The 14681-nt window shown below is 42.9% G+C and overlaps 1 protein-coding gene across 12 annotated transcripts in view; it reads right to left on the bottom strand.

Annotated features, from left to right (window-relative positions):
* LOC147124002 (H(+)/Cl(-) exchange transporter 3) overlaps nucleotides 1-14681 on the bottom strand; it is a 193632-nt gene that overhangs the window by 134202 nt on the left and 44749 nt on the right. Inside the window, exon 1 of one of the 12 annotated variants that reach the window (XM_085976471.1) lies at nucleotides 4480-4587. The exons of the other annotated variants lie outside the window; for them this stretch is intronic. The gene's annotated coding sequence lies outside the window, so the exon portion shown is untranslated. Of the gene's footprint in view, nucleotides 1-4479; nucleotides 4588-14681 lie in introns of those variants that run through there. 12 annotated transcript variants of the gene reach the window in all.

Genomic DNA, 14681 nt, shown 5'->3' with positions numbered 1-14681 from the left:
TTTAACCTTTTAAAATTAAATCACTTTTAAAATTAAATCACTTTTATCCTTCTCTCTGTTTCTCTCTACCTAATCCTAGCTGTTTCCTCATGTTAACACTCACATACCAGATTTGTTAGACATAAATCACTGCCACATAAAATGTGAATGAAAAGGTATTAATCAAATAAACGATGTTAATCTCTGAAATTGCCACTATACTCTCATTTGCCCTGAAAATCTCTGACCCTGACTCCCAGTGCGTTTGCCACACAATATCATTTTACTGTCAACCACAGCAACCTGACCCGTTGAGAGAGAACTTCTAACTTAGCCTGTTCTCATTCCCCTCCCCAAGGCAACTCTGCTCCACAGCCCTCAAGTATATTTTTTGCCTCTACCACTATGACACCCTTAGCTCATTGTAGAATTTCTTAACAGCCTTATGGCTTCTCAGAGACCTGAAGCTCTGCTGGCCAGACGGGGTTGTCGGAGGAGAATGGACAGAGGTTGGAGCCAGAAGAGGGGGTGTGGATACAGGGAAGAGTTCAGGGCAGAAGATGGAGCAGAATGGAACTTGTACCAGAACTACAAAGAAGGGGACAGAGATAACACATCAGTCCAACAGAGATGGGCGAGGGAGATTTGATCAAGATACCAGAGATGAGAGCGAAAAGGAGACAAAAGACAGATATCCTCTCTGCCATCCCCCTCTTCTACTTCTCACTCCCCTAGCCTCTAATCCTACAATTTTCTCCCATCTCCTAACCCTGGTCGACCTTCCTCCTCACCTTCCCCACGCACAAACCTGTTCCTCACATCCTATAACCCTCCTTTACCATCCCAACCCCTACATCTAGTCCCACTCCAACACGACATTTGTTCCTGATTCACTATGTGCAACATCATGAGATCAGGACTAGTAAAGTAAAAACAAATATTATTCACAAAACTTAATATTGACTAAATGTATTTGTAGGACTGATAATATATTTTAGCTACTTATCCCAGGTAAGTGGTGTTCACATCCTGCCATGATTAGATAACAACATTTGTAGGAGGCTCAATTCCTTCTTTTTATAGCCCTTTGCAATGCAAAGTTCAGAACAATGCAATTAGAGTAGATGTTTGGTTTTCAAACGAGTTCAAATAGATGATGTGAAACATCCCAATACTTGCGAATGACTCAGAACTTCAGCTGTTCCACTTTATCTCCTTACAGTTCCTTCAGAGCACTGCATATACCCAGCAGCTGCTGTTATGCTTTCTTCTCTAACCAGTAACGAATCAAAAATGAAAAAGACAAGACAAATTTTTTAGTGAACTTCCTAACTCACTCAGTTTCACAAATGCACTTGTTTTCGAGAAGGCTCTAGTTTCAACGCTGTCATAAGGCTCGCTTTGCATGTCAAAGGGATGTGGATTTCCATGCAAATTCTGTCAAATCCGATGTCCATGTCCATTTAGAACACTGAATGCGACAGGTTTCCAAACTCTGCCAGGTTTCAACATAGGCCAAGACCTTACTCTGAGACACAGACCAAAGTTCGAATTCCTAGCTACTAAATAGGCATTCACTGCGGAATGCTACACACCTCCCCACCCCCTCCCATCGATCTGCAGCCAAGCCATTTCGACACTTGCTTTTCTTTCGGGCTGCAAGTTATGACCCCAAGCTCCTTGTTTTTTTGCAATTTCATTTCTCCATGGCATTCCCACTCTGACCTCTGTCATTAGCCTTCTACACAGTTCCAATGAAGCTCAATGCAAGCTTGGGAAAAGAGTTCATCTTTGTACTAGGCACTTTGCAACCCTCTGGCCTTCACAGTGACTTTAACGATTTCAGACTTTTAACTTTCTCTCCAGTAATAGGTGCTGGCAATGAGGGCGAGTGTTTCTGGGACAATTGGCGGGGGGAGGGCAGGTAAGCAGGTTGGTGCTTGGGTATGAATTGGCCCTCCCTCCCCAATCAAAACACCGTGCTACCAAAGTAGTCTGCACCTTTGCCATCAACCTGTATTTTTCTTCTACCTGTTTTGTTTCTACGCAATGATCCTGCTATTACATGTGATGGGTTCAACTAAAAGATAACTGATATTAAGGAGCAGCCTGGGATTCAATGGCCAGATTGCTAGGAACTCGGAACCCCATTTGGCCTATTGGCACTAATCTAGAGACTGCAGTATTCTCTCTTAGGCAGTCTCTCGGAACCAAGGGTGACTTGCTTCCATGTTAAAAATGAGTTCTCAGGTGACTGATGAGTCCAATGCGGGACCTACAGTCTCTGTCACAGGTGGGGCAGACGGTGGTTGAAGGGGCGGGTGGGTGGGGTGCTTGGGTTGACGGGCGCTCCTTGCGCTTGGCTTCCGCTTGCTCCCGGCGAAGAGACTCGAGGTGTTCAGCGCCTTCCCGGATGCTTCTCCTTCACTTTGTGCGGTCTTGGGCCAGGGATTCCCAGGTGTCGGTGGGGATGTTGCACTTTTTCAAGGAGGCTTTGAGGGTGTCCTCACGGTACTGCAGTACTACTTAGCAATTTGCAATACATTTCTTCTGTGTTATGTCTTTGCTTCATCACTTCCATTACTCACTCTTTGTTTCTTCTTTACTTACTATTTTAACTTTAATTTTATACTATTACTTCAGTACCCAACCTTTATTTAACCTTTTACTAATTTATTTTAAGTAGAGTAATTGACAGATTGATTGCTGGGGTGAGTCAACAACTCCATTATCGTTGTATCATGTGACTACCAGGATGGTAGAGGGCGAACTAGGTGGACTTTGGTCTTTGTGGGTCCAGTAATTGCTATGTTCCTATATATACACACTTAACTGCTTTTCTCTGACACCCATTGGATACAGTTCTCTGTGCTTGATATGGTTGTGACACGCAAATGTAAACCAGTCAGGGGGGGGGGAAAAAAACGAAGCCTAATTCTTAGCCAAACAGGAGACAAAATTTTATAATATTTATTTGGTCAGGTCACTGGAGCCAAACTATCGCAGTAAAATGGAGCCAACATTCCTAATCCCACACTGACCCAAGTACCTGAGGAGATCGCTGGATCAGTGGGGCATGGAGCTTGAACAGTGCTGGGAGGATTACCACCAGTGCTCCATCAATAAATCAGTGAAATGGAGCCAACATTCCTAATCCCACACTGACCCAAGTACCTGAGGAGATCGCTGGATCAGTGGGGCATGGAGCTTGAACACTGCTGGAAGTATCACCAGTGCTCCATCAATAAATCAGTGAAATGGAGCCAACATTCCTAATCCCACACTGACCCAAGTACCTGAGGAGATCGCTGGATCAGTGGGGCATGGAGCTTGAACACTGCTGGAAGTATCACCAGTGCTCCATCAATAAATCAGTAAAATGGAGCCAACATTCCTAATCCCACACTGACCCAAGTACCTGAGGAGATCGCTGGATCAGTGGGGCATGGAGCTTGAACAGTGCTGGAAGTATCACCAGTGCTCCATGAATAAATCAGTAAAATGGAACACAGGACTGCAATTAATTAGAAATGAACATTGTCCAATTCATACCAGGATATTTTATATTACCAGATTATTGTTATACATTCCAGAACATCCTGCAGCTGAAACAACCAACAATATTCATAATGAACACATCACAGTTACAGTACGCTTTGTTGCATTTCTGGACAAATTTTATTGCATAAATCTGCTTCCCCATGAACTCGCCCATACCACATTCTTTAATCAGCGAATGAACAAGGCTTGAAGTCCACTTTTCCATCACCGTCATTATAATGGACAGCTAAATCATTAGCGTGTTTTAATCCTGCCTTCAGTAAGGCTTTTAATTATCTCCACAAACATCAAAATGGGGAATACAACATTAAACTCCTTTGTTTTTATAGTTTCATCCACGAACTGAAATAAACTGTGTAAAGAGTTTTGATCTGAACAATTACAATTTAAAACAATCAAAAGGTGACACATTTCAGATCGCAATTGGTCTTGTATTAAACATCCTGGCCTAGTAAGGGAGGCTTCACTTCAGCAGGTTTTGTACCTTATTTTGATACAGGCACGGCAGAATATTTAACACTCCTGCAACCTGCACACATTTTTTGCAAAGTAACCATGTATTGTAATGTGAATTGAAACTGTAAAAGCAATACATACACCCAGCCACTCCAAAAATAAAAAAAACAGCAAACATTAGGATATTATAGACTACAGCTGAGGTTACAGTAGGGCTGGGGCATGACTCTACTACAGCACGAACAGTGGAAAGAGCAGGTAGGTAGAGGAACAAAGAGTGTAATTATGCTCTTTTGTGACTTAGTGCCAAAAAAGATGCAAAACGACGTGGTTCAACCCATTGGTGATTCGGATACTGAATCTGTAGTCCCTGAAACAAACAGTTCAACAGTTTTGATATCTCTATCAGTGAGAGGTCATGCTTTGCTTCTAACACCCGAGAAAAACTGACAGATCAAATTTATAAAAAGGAAAGATACAGACCTCCCCACAATGCGCTGCGGATCGGTTAGATTGTTTGGGTGCAACTGTGCTCCCGGCCAGCCGAACATGGTAACTCACTCAGCTGCAGCATGGCACTGTGTGATACTGAGAAACAGAATCAAAAATAGACCTGACAGCAGTCTAAATACCTTGTGACCAGGATAGAGGGTCTCATTTTATCACAGTGCAAGAAGCCACAGGAATATATTCATTACATTAGGTTTTAATTATTTGCTTCAATTTCACTCCCTTATGGGTTATAAGAAATGGGCTGATTTTTGACTTTCCTACTAAAAATTGGTAAAATTCTACTCCCCATAGAGTGCCAACATTCAATGCTTCATCAATTCTTCCTGTCCTCAATTTGGGAGGAACGTCTTTACTCAGAGAGTGGTTAGAATGTGGAACATGCTACCGAAAGGAGTAGTTGAGGCGAATAGCATAGATGGATTTAAGGGGAAGCTCGATAAGCAGATGAGGGAGAACGGAATAGAAGGATATGTTGATGGGGTGAGATGAAGAGGGGTGGGAGGAGGCGCGTGTGGAGCATAAACACCGGCACGGACCAGTTGGGCCGAATGGCCTGTTTCTGTGCTGTAAATTCGAGGTAATTTGATGGGCTGATTAAAGGCCAACACCATCACCACTTTCAAGACTGGGCCATCATAATATTTTTGAAAACCATGCATGATTTACTGCATCAGCAAAGCCCAAACACAACAAAGTTAACTTGTTATGCTACATTTCAAGGGCATTTATTAATACAAAACAAATAAAGTGCATTTGTCCAAGGATCTTGTGTACACAGTGACCTAAACAGGATTCCAGAAACAGGAGAGCCAGGTTGTGAAAAACACACGACTCCTGCCAAGTTTTCGTAGAAAATTAATGGCCGTGAGGCAATTGTGCTTCTAGAAAATTCTTAATAAGTGAAGCAAAATTAACAGTATTCGGAGTGGATGTTCACTGTTGAATCCGTGATTCTTAAAGTATGATGTTTCCCAATAACTACACGGAGGCTGTAACTTAACAATCAACAGGTATTTACTGGAGGAGGGTAGTCTCAAGACTGTCAGTACAGAGGCATGCTCAAGGCTTATATACAGGTGTGGTCACTGCCGGTACTACAGTATACAGGAGCTGTAAAAGTAGTTCTCTCTTAAAGGTACATACACTACATTCACTAACAATTTACGAATGCAAATGTACTTTATTTATTTATTTCACCTCTATCTTAGAGTACAACAAGGGGCTAAGAAGAACGGGGGTGGGGGGGGAGGAAAAGAAAGGGTCAAGGTTAGGGATTCCAATGCATCCACATACTGAAATCCGTTTTTACACTATGCAAGACCTTTACTAACACTGCAAGTCCCTGATGCACAAGTCTAGCTGGATGCAATCTGAAGGTAAACCTGCTGGGATTAGCCAAGGCTCGAGACCAGGATGACCCATTGTTATTTTTAACCTGGTTTTCTTAGCAGCTGGCCTTTGCGAATTCAGCGAGTTTATCACGAGACCAGATATCAGGAACTGGCGGTGCTCGTATCGGTGTCACATCATAAAAAACAGCTTAAATCTAGATATTGCGCAAGTCAGCTGCAATTACAGTAATTGCCTTCTCTTCCACAACTGCCAAAAAGTAGCAAAACAAAAAAATACACACGCCTTATTCCTTGAACTCTTCGATTATTTTCAGTGTGAACAACAAAAATGGCAAATAATAGGTAGAATTTTGCTCCCAAACAAAACACTTTATAGTTACTGCTAGATTTTCTTTAAAAACATTTGTCAGTTTGGCACACTCGCCAGAAGTCAGAAGATTGGGGGGTTGAAGCCCCACTTCGAGACTTGAGCGCATAAATTTAGGCTGGCACTTCAGAACAGGATTGAAGGAGTGCTGAATTGTCAGAGGCACCCTCTTGCAGATATCCATTAAACCGAGGCACCAAATGACTGTTCAGGTGAATGAAAAAGATCCCATGCCACCATTTGAGGAACAACAGCGGGTTCTCCTCATGTCCTCGTCAACATTTATCCCTCAATCAACCCCATCAACACAGATTAACTGCGAATGTATCTCCATGCTATTTGTGGGACCTTGCTGTGCTCATACTGGCTACAACATTTGCCTACGTAACAACAGCAACCATATTTGATTCATTGCTTGTGAATCACTGCAACATTCTGAGGATATGAAAGGTGCTTTATAAATGCAAGGTCCTTCCTCTTCCTTTCTAGTCAGAGGCTTTAGTACAACGTCATCACTTATTTCCTTACTTTCAATTGTTATCAAACAGGCAAGGAAGAAAAAAGAATATTTATACGGCACCTTTCGCAACCCAAGAATGCCCTAAAGCGCTTTACAGCCAATGAAGTACTTTTTGAAATGTAGTCACTGTTGTAATGTATAAACACGGCAGCCAATTTGTCCACAGCAAGGTCCCACAAACAGCAATAAGGTAACCAGATAATCTGTTTCAGTGATGTTGGTTAAGGGACAAATATTGGTTGGAACTTTTAACTCACCTGCTCTTCGTCAACATTTGATTCGAGTACAGGAACAAGGAGGTCTTGCTGCAGTTGTACAGGGCCTTGGTGAGACCACACCTTGAGTATTGTGTGCAGTTTTGGTCGCCTTATCTGAGGAAGGATGTTCTTGCCATGGAGGGAGTGCAGCAAAGATTCACCAGACTGATACCTGGGATGGCAGGAATGACGTATGAGGAGAGATTGGGTCAATTAGGCTTGTATTCGCAAGAGTTTAGAAGAATGAGAAGGGATCTCATTGAAGCTTATAAAATTCTAACAGGACTAGACAAGACTAAATGCAGGAAGGATGTTCCCGATGGCGGGGGAGTCCAGAACCAGGGGTCACAGTCTAAGGAGAAGGGGTAAGCCATTTAAGACTGAGATGAGGAGGTTTTTCTTCACCCAGAGAGTGGTGAACCTGTGGAATTCTCTACCACACAGGGCAGTTGAGGCCAATTCATTAAATATATTCAAGAAGGAGTTAGATATATTTCTTACGGCTAAAGGGATCAAGGGATATGGGGAGAAAGCAGGGACAGGGTACTGAATTTGGATGATCAGCCATGATCTCATTAAATGGTGGAACAGGCTCGAGGGGCCGAATGGCCTACTCCTGCTCCTATCTTCTATGTTTCTTCTTCAAATAATGCGGACCTTTTTACAGACACCAGAGAGGACAGACGGGGCCTTAGTTTGATGTCTCATCTTAAAGACGGCACCTCCGACAGTGCAGCGTTCCCTCAGTACTGCACTGAAGTGCCCGCCTAGATTATGTGCTCAAGTCTTTGGAGTGGAACTTGAACCCACAAACTTCTGATCCAGAGGCGAGAGCGCTACCACTGGGCCAAGGCAGACATCTTAAAAGCATCTATCGATTGTAGTATTTCCTTTGTAGTTTGAGCAAAAAATGACAGCAAGAGAGAGGGGGACGGAGGTGACAGAGGAAAACGTGAGGTACAAAAGCCAGCAAAATAACTTTTTACTGAGCTTTTGACATTGGCGTGTTCAAAAAGTCACTGCATCAATGCCAAATGTGCAGTCTAATACTGCCAATAAGTCCACGTGTCACAGTATCCAACCATTAATAGTCTTTTGCTTCCACAAAAGCAGTCTTAAATAGGTATTTTGCTATTTTGAACCTGTGGCTGTCACGATTCAGCTTGAAGTCGTGCTCCACATTTATATTTTCTCCTAAGATTTAAAATTTTATATACCTTTATGCAGTCCCCCCTCAGTCATCTCATTTCAAGCTGAGTAGCCATATTTCTCCACACTCCACCTCATGGCCTTTCTCCGCACCACCTCCAGGTTTTGGTAGTAAAGGTGGGGCCCGAGCAGAGTGCTGTACAGACACAACTCTGGAGCCTACCTCCCACGATACCAAAAACCTTTCTAACATACCAAAACTGGAACCTAAGCATTCTGAATGTTTTTATTCCGTCCATCACGAAGTCACTCTACTTCCTGCCCACTTCTTCACTCTTGACAGCTTCCCACGTGAAGCCAGCTGGGATTCTGCAGTCTTTATACGAAGGTTGAGCTTAACAAGCAATAGACCGGTGAAAACAAGTAAGTTATATTAGAAAATGCTGGTTATATGCAGCAGGTCCACTGTAAAGAGAAACGGTGCTTTAATGTTTTGGCTGTAGACAATAACCGAAATGTTAATACAACAGCAAAATATTGCGGATGCTGGAAATCTGAAATAACAACAGAAACATAGAAGATAGGAGCAGGAGTAGGCCATTCAGCCCCTCGAGCCTGCTCTGCCATTCAATGCGATCATGGCTGACCATCCAAATTCAGTACCCGGTCCCTGCTTTCTCCCCATACCCGTTGATCCCTTTAGCCTGAAGAAATATATCCAACTCCTTCTTGAATATATTTAATGAATTGGCCTCCACCGCCTTCTGTGGTAGAGAGTTCCACAGGTTCACCACTCTCTGGGTGAAGAAATTCCTCCTCATTTCTCTCCTAAATGGCCTACCCTTAATCCTTAGACTGTGTCCCCTGGTTCTGGACTCCCCCGCCATTGGGAACATCCTTCCTGCATCTAGTCTGTCCAGTCCTGTCAGAATTTTATAAGTTTCAATGAGATCACCTCTCATTCTTCTAAACTCCAGCGAGTACAAGTCCAATCGACCCAATCTCTCCTCATACGTCATTCCTGCCATCCCAGGTATCAGCCTGGTGAATCTTCGCTGAACTTCTTCCATGGCAAGAACATCCTTCCTCAGATAAGGCGACCAAAACTGCACACAATACTCAAGATGTGGTCTCACCAAGGCCCTGTATAACTGCAGCAAGACATCCTTGTTCCTGTACTCAAACCCTCTCGCTACGAAGGCCAACATACCATTTGCCTTCTTAACCGCCTGCTGCACCTGCATGCTTACCTTCAGCGACTGGTGCACAAGGACACCCAGGTCTCATTGCACTTCCCCTTCTCCCAATCTATTGCCATTTAGATAATAATCTGCCTGCCTCTTTTTGCCACCAAAGTGGATAACCTCACATTTATCCACGTTATATTGCATCTGCCATGTTTCTGCCCAATCACCCAACATGTCCAAATCATCCTGGAGTTTCTTGACATCCTCCTCACAGCACACACACCCACCCAGCTTTGTGTCGTCTGCAAATTTGGAGGTATTACATCTAGTTCCCTTGTCCAGATCATTTACATATATTGTGAACAGCTGGGGTCCAAGGACCGATCCCTGCGGTACCCCACTAGTCACTGCCTGCCATTCGGAAAAAGACCCGTTTATTCCAACTCTCTACTTTCTGTCTGCCAACCAGTTCTCTATCCAAGTCAATACCTTGCCCCCAATCCCATGTGCCTTAACTTTACACGCTAATCTCTTATGCGGGACCTTATCGAAGGCCTTCTGAAAGTCCAGATACACCACATCCACTGGTTCTCCCTTATCTATTTTACCAGTTACATCCTCAAAAAATTCCAGTAGATTAGTCAAGCACGATTTACCTTTTGTGAATCCATGTTGACTTTGTCCGATCCTGTCACTGTTTTCCAAGTGCTCGGCTATTACATCTTTTATAATGTTCTCTAGCATTTTCCCCACTACCGATGTCAGGCTTACCGGTCTGTAATTCCCCGTTTTCTCTCTACCACCTTTTTTGAATAGTGGGGTAACATTAGCTACCCTCCAATCCATGGGTACTGTTCCAGGTTCCATCGAATGTTGGAAGATGATCAGCAATGCATCTACTATTTCTAGGGCCACTTCCTTAAGTACCCTAGGATGTAGATTATCAGGCCCTGGGGATTTATCGGCCTTCAGTCACATCAATTTCCCTAACACCATTTCCCTACAAATACTGATTTCTTTCAGTTCCACCCTTTCATCAGACCCTATGTTCCCCGGCATCTCTGGGAGGTTATTTGTGTCCTTCTTTGTGAAGACAGAACCAAAATATGTATTTAGTTGGTCTGCCATTTCTTTGCTCCCCATTATAAATTCCCCTGATTCTGACTGCAAGGGACCTACGCTTGACTTCACCAATCTTCTTCTCTTCACATATCTATAAAAGCTTTTACAGTCAGTTTTTATGTTCCTTGCAAGCTTACTCTCATATTCTATTTTCCCCTTCTTAATTAATCCCTTTGTCCTCCTTTGTTGAATCCTAAGCTGCTCCCAATCCTCAGGATTATTGCTTTTTCTGGCCAATTTATATGTCCTCTCCTTGGATCTTCTGCTATCCCTAATTTCCCTTGTTAGCCACGGTTGAGTCACCTTTTTTGTTTTAGTTATGCCAAACTGGGATGAACAAATTCTGTAGTTCATCCATGCGGTCTTTGAATGTTTGCCATTGCCTATCCACCGTCAACCCTTTGAGTGACATTCCCCAATCAATCCTACCCAACTCGCGCCTCAGACCATCGTAGTTTCCTTTATTTAAATTTAGGACCCTAGTCTCTGAGTCAACTACTTCATTCTCCATCTTAATGAAGAATTCGGTCATATTATGATCGCTCCGACCCAAGGGGCCTCGTACAACAAGGTTGCTAATTAATCCTTTCTCGTTACATAATGCCCAGTCTAAGATGGCCTGATTTCTTGTTGGTTCATCGACATATTGGTCCAGGAAACCATCCCGTAAACACTCCAGGAATTCCTCCTCCACAGTATTGTTACTAATTTGGTTAGCCCAATCTATATGTAGATTAAAGTCACCCATGATGGCTGCTGTGTCCTTATTGCACGCTTCTTTAATTTCCCTTTTAATGCCATCCCCAACCTCCGCATTACTGTTTGGAGGTCTATATACCACTCCCACTAACGTTTTCTGCCCCTTGGTATTTCTCAATTCTACCCATACAGATCCCACATCATCAGAGCTACTATCCTTCCTTACAATTGTGTTAATCCCTTCTTTAACCAGTAATGCTACTCCAACTCCCTTTTCTTTTGCCTATCTTTCCTGAATATCGAATACCCCTGCATGTTGAGTTCCCAGCCTTGGCCATCCTTGAGTCACGTTTCCGTAATCCCAACCAAATCATATTCGTTTACCTCTATTTGCGCAGCCAATTCATCCACCTTATTACGAATGCTCCTGGCATTAAGACACAAAGCCTTCAGGCTTGTTTTTTTAACGCTCTTATGAAAGGTCTTCGACCTGAAACGTTAACTCTGTTTCTCTCTCCACGGATGCTGCCTGGCCTGCTGAGTTTTTCCAGCATTTTCTGTTGTTATTCCCGAAATGTTAACCTACCTTCCCTCTTGTCAGCTGCTGACAAACCTGTTGGGTATTGCCAACATTTTCCAATTTCCAGCATTTGACGCTTTTTGTTAATAACACCCCAGATTGAACACATTAATTCAGATATAGCCTTTTAAGTCCTTTTGTAGTGTGCAGACTAACTAGGGAGTTGTATATCTGCAAACCAACAGTATGCAATTTGTTCTTGGTGAACATTCCTGGATTTCTTTTAAAATGTTAAGTTAATTACACGACTGACTTACTGTTGATTATTACAAGGGGCAAGCAAATAAGCTTCCATAAGTATCGGCAGATTAACAACAACTTGCATTAATATAGCGCCTTTAATGTAGGAAAACATCCCAAGGCGCTTCACAGGAGCGATTATCAAACAAAATTTGACACCGAGCCACATAAGGAGATATTGGTATGATAATGCAGACAAACTTGAGTAGAATCATCCACAATACTCAGAACAAGTTAGCTAGAACCTGCTGTCCACTGAGGCAATATATTACCAATACTATACACTGTTTGAACGTGAAGGGCTTCAAGGCCAAAGCATCAATGTCCTCTGTGACCTGCTAGAGTTCACGAAACACGTTCACCTGTTTATTCCACGCAAGGCGCACATTAGTTTTTAATATGACATTTTTTGGCCATATAAAATATTGAAGCACTTTAGAGGGAACTGCAAGAGAGAACTCCTCTATACACTCTCTTTCAATTCAAGATAATGGGAGTAAGGGTATGCATGTGAAACAGGTTTTGCCCAAGGCAAGGCATAAATAAATGCTCCCTCATGCTTCCCAACATGTTAAAAGGATAGCAGGCAGGGACGCATTATGAATAAAAAAGTGCATTTAACTTACAACTCTCTTTGGGAGGGATCAAAGTCCTTCCTCAACTCTTCTAGTCTGTAAAGCAAGTCACAGGCAAACAAACTTTTGCAAGTATTTGGTTTTATAAAGGCACTCCCTATGTGTTACTGAAATAAACGGGGAGTGGCACCTCATGAGTTCTTGTATGCTGGTGCTGCAATATCAGCCAATCAACACTTAGCACGTAGGAAAATAATCTAATTTGAACAACTATCTTTTAAAAAAAAAAAAAAAAATTCAGTTTTTTAAGCACCAATACCAGTTTCAATTAACTAATGTATCAATCAATCTCAATGAAACCTGAATTGAGGTTCCGCAGGGCTCAGTACTCGGTCCCTTGTGTTTTGTGATATATATCAATGATTTCAACTTCAATGTAGGGGGCATGATTAAGAATTTTGCAGATGATTCAAAAATTGGCCGTGTGGTTGATGGTGAGGAAGAAAGCTGTAGATTGCAGGAAGATATCAATGTACTGGACAGGTGGGCAGAAAAATAGCAAAAGCAATTCAAGCTGTAGAAGTGCGAGGTAACGCATTTGGGGAGGGCTACCCCTCCCTCCCCTTCCCCCCTCCCCTTCCCCCCCTCTTTTCCCCCCCCCACCTCTTCCCCCCCTCTTCCCCCCAGTCGCTCTCTCTTCCCCCCAGTCGCTCTCTCTCTTCCCCCCAGTCGCTCTCTCTCTTCCCCCCAGTCGCTCTCTCTCTTCCCCCCAGTCGCTCTCTCTCTTCCCCCCAGTCGCTCTCTCTCTCTCTCTTCCAACAACAACATGCCCTCGAAAAAGCCTCGGCACCGCCGGGCACTTCAGCTAGTGCACAATAAATGGTAGGATACTGAGAAGTGTAGAGGAACAAAGAGACTTTGGAGTGCATGTCCACAGATCCCTAAAGGTCACAGGACAGGTACACAAGATGGTTAAGAAGGCATACAGGATACTTTCCTTTATTAGCTAAGGCATAGAATACAAGAGCAGGGAGGTTATGCTTCAACTGTATAAAACACTCGTGAGGCCACAGCTAGAGTACTGTGTACAGTTCTGGTCACCACATTACAGGAAGGATGTGATTGCACTAGAGAGGGTACAGAGGAGATTTACCAGGATGTTGCCAGAATTGGAGAATTTTAGCTATGAGGAAAGATTGGATAGGTTGGGGTTGTTTTCTTTGGAACAGAGGAGGTGGAGGGGAGATTTAATTGAGGTGTATAAAATTATGAGGTGCCGAGATAGAGTGGATAGGAAGGACCCCTTTCCCTCAGCAGAGAGATCAATAACCAGGAGGCATAGATTTAAAGTAATTGGTAGAAGAATTAGAGGGGAGTTGAGGAGAACTTTTTTCACCCAGAGGGTGGTGGGGGTCTGGAACTCACTGCCTGAAAGGGTGGCAGAATTAGAAACATTCATCACATTTAAAAAGTACTTGGATATGCACTTGAAGTGCCGTAAGCTACAGGGCTACGGAGCAAGAGCTGGAAAGGGGGATTAGGCTGGATAGCTCTTTCTCGGCCGGCACAGACACAATGGGCCGAGTGGTCTCCTTCTGTGCCGTAAATTTCTATGATTTTATGAAGCAGCACTTCAACTTCAGTGAGTTTTTTTTTAAATGTTAAGCTCCATAGAGCAACAAAGTACTTCTTGTACAATGTATTGTTACAGTACAACGCAGGCACTGAAAGAACAGCGAAGAAAACAGCATTTGGCTCAACTGATGTTAATGTTTTAATGACTAATCAGTTGAACCAAAGGAAAAGGCTGCTGAAAACGCAAGAAAAAAACTAGCGCGATTTGTGTGCTTTTGAAGAGAGAGATAACATTTCACCAAATAAAATCATCAACCATTGCAAAAGATAAGTGCAGAAAATAACAAAAAACATTTCCTGCAATAAACAGTCAAGCAAATTCATCATAATGTGGGACACTGCTGCTTCCCCAAAATAAAGAACCTGTATATCCAGCTTGAGTCGTTGAACTCTCAAATTACACATTACTTATGGAACAGAAAATATCCCCCACGAACTGGAACAAAAAAAAGTTTTTTTTAAAATAACAACAAAATGAGATGCCAAGAT

This window comes from Somniosus microcephalus, chromosome 1 (genome assembly GCF_052327205.1).
Source record: "Somniosus microcephalus isolate GS21.2 chromosome 1, FLI_Smic_1.0, whole genome shotgun sequence".
Classification (NCBI taxonomy): domain Eukaryota; kingdom Metazoa; phylum Chordata; class Chondrichthyes; order Squaliformes; family Somniosidae; genus Somniosus; species Somniosus microcephalus.
Note: the sequence above shows the minus strand (reverse complement) of the source record. Positions and strands in the feature narration are given on the sequence as shown.